This window comes from Microtus ochrogaster, chromosome 6 (assembly GCF_000317375.1).
Source record: "Microtus ochrogaster isolate Prairie Vole_2 chromosome 6, MicOch1.0, whole genome shotgun sequence".
Classification (NCBI taxonomy): domain Eukaryota; kingdom Metazoa; phylum Chordata; class Mammalia; order Rodentia; family Cricetidae; genus Microtus; species Microtus ochrogaster.
Window position 1 is genome coordinate 7,347,027 of NC_022013.1, and position 6,091 is coordinate 7,353,117.

Consider the following 6,091-nt stretch of genomic DNA (forward strand, 5'->3'; position numbering starts at 1 on the left):
TTTTATGTTACTTTTTTTAGATTTTTTTAATTTATTTATTTATTAAGGATTTCTGCCTCCTCTCCGCCACCGCCTCCCATTTCCCTCCCCCTTCCCTGATCAAGTCCCTCTCCCTCATCAGCTTGAAGAGCAATCAGGGTTCCCTGATATAAAAATATACCCGTCTATTTATTGAAGTGTCTTTCCATCTATACACACATGTCTGTAATGCATATATTTGGAGTGGAGTTTCTGCAGCTTTCTGTTCTATAGATGTTCTGATCTGTCAAAAGTCAGTAAGATTTAGAAAGTGCACAGAGGGGAGGGGAGCAGAGAAAAATGTAAAGCTTAATACATACCAATTAAAAAAAGTGCACGGAGCAGTTTGCCTTTCTTAAGCAGTACATCACCGTTGTAGTCTTTTCATATATTTAATAAGAATTATTATTGTCTCCTTTGTCTTTTAATTATTTTAATTATAAGACCCAAGCACTTAGGTTTTATTTGTACTCTTTTAATGATAGCAGAGGAGTCTAAGCTATAAAAATCAAACTAGACTTCCATTTCTTCTTGATTTTTTTACTTCCTGAAATTAAACAGTAATTCCTTCAAACTTTTTCTTAAAATGTAAGGTTCTTTGTTGCTTGGCAAGAACATTTTCCTTGAATATTCAGTGAAATCTGATGCATCAAGGAAACATGACAAATACTTTAAGGAATTTGTATGTATTCAAAAGAGATGGGGTGTTTAAAATCACCTCCTAGGTGTTAGGATAGCTAATGAAAACTACTGCATAAAGACCTTGTTTTAAGAGTGTCAGAGGTAGGTGGTTTGATTGGTCTGTTTTCTGTCCCAGAGATGATTCTGTAGCAAAGTAGAATTAGTACATTATACACAGCTAGCAGCTAGTTGATTATAAAGGCGAGATAACTCCAGTTAAGAGCGCTTACTGCTTTTGCAGAAGACCTGAGTTTAACCACTTTAGGTGGGTCATCTCTCTCTCTCTCTTTTTTTTTTTTTTAATTTTCAAGACAGGGTTTCTCCTTAGCTTTTGGTTCCTGTCCTGGAACTAGCTCTTGTAGACCAGGCTGGCCTCGAACACACAGAGATCCGCCTGCCTCTGCCTCCCAAATGCAGGGATTAAAGGCGTGTGCCACCACCGCCCAAGGTGGGTCATCTCTTATAACTCCATCAGTGGATAATTCAACTCCTCTGTCTTTTGCACGTACCTATATACACATGCATGAGTGTATACACACACACACACACACACACTCAATATAGTCATAAATATTATGTCTTGCAAAATCATCTTATATGTATGATGAAATTCAAGGTGATGAATTTTTACAATATTTGTGATCCATGCGAGTACATACACACGTTATAATTTTGCTTTAATGATGTCCATATATTGTGTTTTTGTCTGTCTAAAGAAAGTATGGTATTTGTCCCTATATGTAGTCATAAATCATCAAGTGCCTATAATATCTATATTTATGTGTGTATGTCTGTGTGAATGTATGCCATCTCTCTTGCCTAATCACTGCAAGATTTTCATATAGCTCATTTTCAAAATAGCATGTTACAAAATTATTTTCTTTTTCTCTTCCTTTCTTTGTTTCCTTTTTTTTTAAAAAAAAAAGATATAGCCTTCTGTTTTCTTGGCTTGAACTTGTATTCCTCCTACCTTCATCATCTTGGTGCTGAGATTACAGGTATGCAGTTACAATTCAGATTACATATAGTGTAGGAAATTGAACCTAGGACTTCATGAATGCTAGACAAACATTCTAAAAACTGAGGTAGATCCCCAAAACAATATTTTAAAACAAGTGTTCAGTTTTCTATACCATACATGCTTAAGGAATTTAACAAGTTATTGTTCTAGTTTCATTCTGATGCTGGGCAAATTTAATGACCAAAAGCAATTTAGAGGAGGAAAGGGTCTACTGGCTTACAATTCTAAATCATAGGTCATCATTAAGGGGAATTAAGGCAGGCACTCAAGTAGGAACTTGAAATTGAAACATGAATCAGAAACTATGTCAGAAAAAGGCCTGGTGATGCTTTCATATTATGGTGCTGGCATAATTGGATGTCAGACTGTAGAAAATACAAAAAGATCCATTTCTATCACCCTGTACAAAATTCAAGTCCAAGTACATCAAAGACCTCAACATAAATACAGTTGCATTGAAGCTGAAAGAAAGTGAGAAGTAGCCTTGAACGCATTAGCACAGGAGACAACTTCCTGAATATAACACCAGTAGTGCAGATACTGAGATTGACAACTAATAAGTGGAATCTCCTGAAATGGACAAGCTTCTGTAAACCAAAGGACACCGTCAACAGCATAAGACAATAGCCAGTGGAATGGGAATAGATCTTCACTAACCCCACAACTGACAGAGGGCTGATCTCCAAAATATATAAGAAACTAAAGAAACTAGACACCAAAATACCAGATAATCCAATTTAAAAATGGGATATAGATTTAAACAGAGAATTCTCAATGCAAGATTTTCAAATGGCTGAGATACACTTAACAAATTTTCAACATCTTTAGCCATCAGGGAAATGCAAATCTAAACAACTCTGAGATACCATCTTATCTTATAAGAATGACTAAGATCAAAACCACTAATGACAACCTATATTGGAGAGGATATGGAGCAAGAGTAACACTCCTCCACTGCTAGTGGAAGTGAAAACATGTACAGCCACTATGAAAGTCAATATAGCAATTTCTCAGAAAATTGGGAATCAATCTACCTCAAGACCCAGCTATACCAATCTAGGGCATATACCAAAAGAATGTTGAATCATTTCACAAGGACACTTGCTCAACTATGTTCATAGCAGCATTACTCAAAATAGCCAGAAATTGGAAGCAACCTAGATGCCCCTCAACTTAAGAATAGATAGAGAAAATGTGGTACATTTACATAATGGAATATTACTAATCAGTAAAACACAATGACATCATGACATTGGCAGGTAAATGGATGGAACTAGAAAAATAAATCATACTGACCAAGGTATGTACTCATAATTTGATATTAGATATAACACAAAGACTAACCAGGCTATAATCTTCAGCCCCAAGAAGTTAGATAATAAGGAGGGCTCAAGGAAAGAGACATGAATTTCCCTGGGAAGGATAAATAGAAGAGATCTTGTGAATTGGGATCAGGTTGTATGGAGGTATGGGAACATGAGGGATTGGGTTGGGGGATGGATGTTAAGAATAATGAAAAAATATTTTGGTTGGGGGGAAGTTTGGGGGTTAGGGAGAAACGTGATCCTTGGAAAACTCGCAGGAATCCACAAGGATGACCGTAGCTAAGACTACTACCAATAGTGGAGAAGGTGCCTGAAATGGCCTTCTCCTGTCATTACATTGGTGACTACCCTAATTGTCACCAGACAGCATTCTTCTAGGAATATAAAGAGGCTAGAGAGTTGGCTCATTGGTGAAGAGTGTGTACTGCTCTTGCAGAAGACCTGAGTTCAATCCTAGCACCCCTAATGGACAGCTCACAACCATCTGTGTTTCCATGTTCATGAGATCTGGTGCCCTCTTTCGGCTTCCACTGACACCCATACTCATATATGCATACTCTCACATGAACACACAAAATTAAAAATCAAATAAATATTTAATTTTTATAATTATTAAACATCTGTTGTCAATTAGCCCATGTGCCAAATTAATTTTGCCATCACAGAGACCATTAATCTTTGAAATTAACATTGACAATTTATTCACTGACATACGAGCATCTATAATCTTCACACAGATATAAATATATTCATTAATCAAAAAGAAATACCCATCAAAATAACAAAGAGATCGTGCCTCATATCTGAATAACTACCAGTGAACTACTCAACTGATCAATAAACACAAGTGCTGACTGTGATATGAAAATGTCAAACATATGCATTGCTTGTACAAAGGAATCCAGAGAAAGTACTCTGGATAACAAAGAGAAAATTCCACCCAAAATTAGAATAAAATCTCATTGTGATCCTAGTAATTACACTTCTGTGGTGATTAAAATGAGAATCCCTTCCCACATCCCCATAAACTTATAAGTTTGAGTGCTTGGTCCCTGTTATGTGGAATTGTTTTAGAAGGATTTGGAAGTGTGGCTTTGAGCTACTTAGAAATGAACTTGGATATTAATCGACACACCTTCGAACACCTGATTTTTGACAAAGAACCAAAAGATATCAAATGAAAAAAGAAAGCATATTTAACAAATGATGCCAGTGTAACTGGATATCAGCATGTAGAAGAATGAAAATAGACCCATATCTCTTACCATACACAAACCTCAATTCCAAATGGATCAAAGACTTCAACATTAATTCAGCCACACTGAACCTTATAGATGAGAAACTGCGAAGTACACTTGAATGCATTGGCACAGGAGACTACAGCCCCAGTAGCACAGACACTGAGAGAAACAATTAATAAATGGGACCTGATAAAATTGAAAAGCTTCTGTAAAGCAAAGGACATGGTCAATAAGACAAAACAACAGCCTACAGAATTGGAAAAGATCTTCACTAACCCCACATCAGACAGAGGTCTGATCTCCAAAATATACAAAGAAATGATGAAATTGGTCATCTTTTGAACAAATAATCCAATAAAAAATGGATCTAAACAGGGAACTCTCAACATGAATCTAAAATGGCTGTAAAACACTTAAGGAAATGTTTAACATCCTTAGTCATCAGAGAAATGCAAATCAAAACAACTCTGTGTTTCCATCTCACACCTGTAAGAATGGTTAAGATCAAAAACACTGATGACAACTATGCTGTAGAAGATGTGGAGTAAAGGGAACACTCCTGCATTGCTGGTGGGAATGCAGGCTGGTACAGTCCCTTTGGATGTCAGTGTGGTGATTTTTCAGAAAAATAGGAAACAACCTTTTCAAGACCCATCAATACCACTTTGGACAAATATCCAAAGGATGCTCAGTCATACACAAGGACATGTACTCAATTATGTTCATAGCAGCATTGTTTGTCATAGCCAGAACCTGGAAACAACCTACATACCCTTCAAGCAAAGAATGGATAAGGAAAATGTGGCACATTTACATAATGGAGTACTACACAGCAGAAAAAAATAATGGCATCTTGAATTTTGCAGGCAAATAGATGGAGTTAGAAAACATCATTTTGAGTGGGGTAACCCAGACCCAGAAAGACAATTACCAAATGTACTCACTCATAAGTAGTTTTTAAACATAAAGCAAAAAAAAAAGCCCACAAATCACAATCCCAGAGAACCTAGACAACAATGAGACAACGAGGACCCTAAGAGATTATACCTATACATAGGTATAATCTACATGGGTAGTAGAAAAAGAAAAGATCTCCTGAGTAAATTAGGAGCATAGAGACCTTGGAAGAGGATAGAAGAGAAGGGGAGAAGCGGGGGGGGGGCAGAGAAAAATGAAGAGCTCAACAAAAATCAAAAAAGAAAAGAAAAAAAGAAGAAATGAACTTGGAGAGCAGGAGGGAAGGAAGGAGGGAAAGAAAGAGAGAGAGACTAAAGACAGACAAAGAGAGGGAGTCAGGTGTCCTCTATAATGATTTACCCTGAACTAGAAGCTCATGTTTCCCATTGTGTTATTTAGGTGGGCTTTGAATTTTCAATAGCCCATTCCAGGTCAAGTCTTTTTTTCAGCTTGTACATTAGGATGCAAAGTTCTCAGCTATTTTAACAGCACAGTAAATGGAGGCTGCTCATTCCTTTCCCACTGCTCAGACCCAAATAGCCACATAGAAACTATATTGATTATAACAGTGTTAAGCCAATGTTTCAGACCTATTTCTAACTAGACCTTAGATATTAAATTAACCAGTTTCTATTCATCTGTGTATCCCCACGAGGCTGTCGTTTAGCGGTAAAGGTTCTAGGTATCTGTCTCCTTTGGCAGCTACATGGCTTTTCCTTAACTCCACCTACTTTCTTTCTATATCTATGTTTGGATGCTGTGCCTGGCTTTACTCAGCTAAGCCATTGACGGAAACCGTTTCTTTTCTTTTTCTTTTTTTTTTTTTTTTTTTTTTTTTTTTTTTTTCG

The 6,091-nt window shown here is 36.7% G+C and overlaps 1 protein-coding gene across 3 annotated transcripts in view; it reads left to right on the forward strand.

Annotated features, from left to right (window-relative positions):
* Dpp10 (dipeptidyl peptidase like 10) overlaps nucleotides 1-6,091 on the forward strand; it is a 1,582,239-nt gene that overhangs the window by 1,457,717 nt on the left and 118,431 nt on the right. The gene's annotated exons all lie outside the window — the stretch shown is intronic.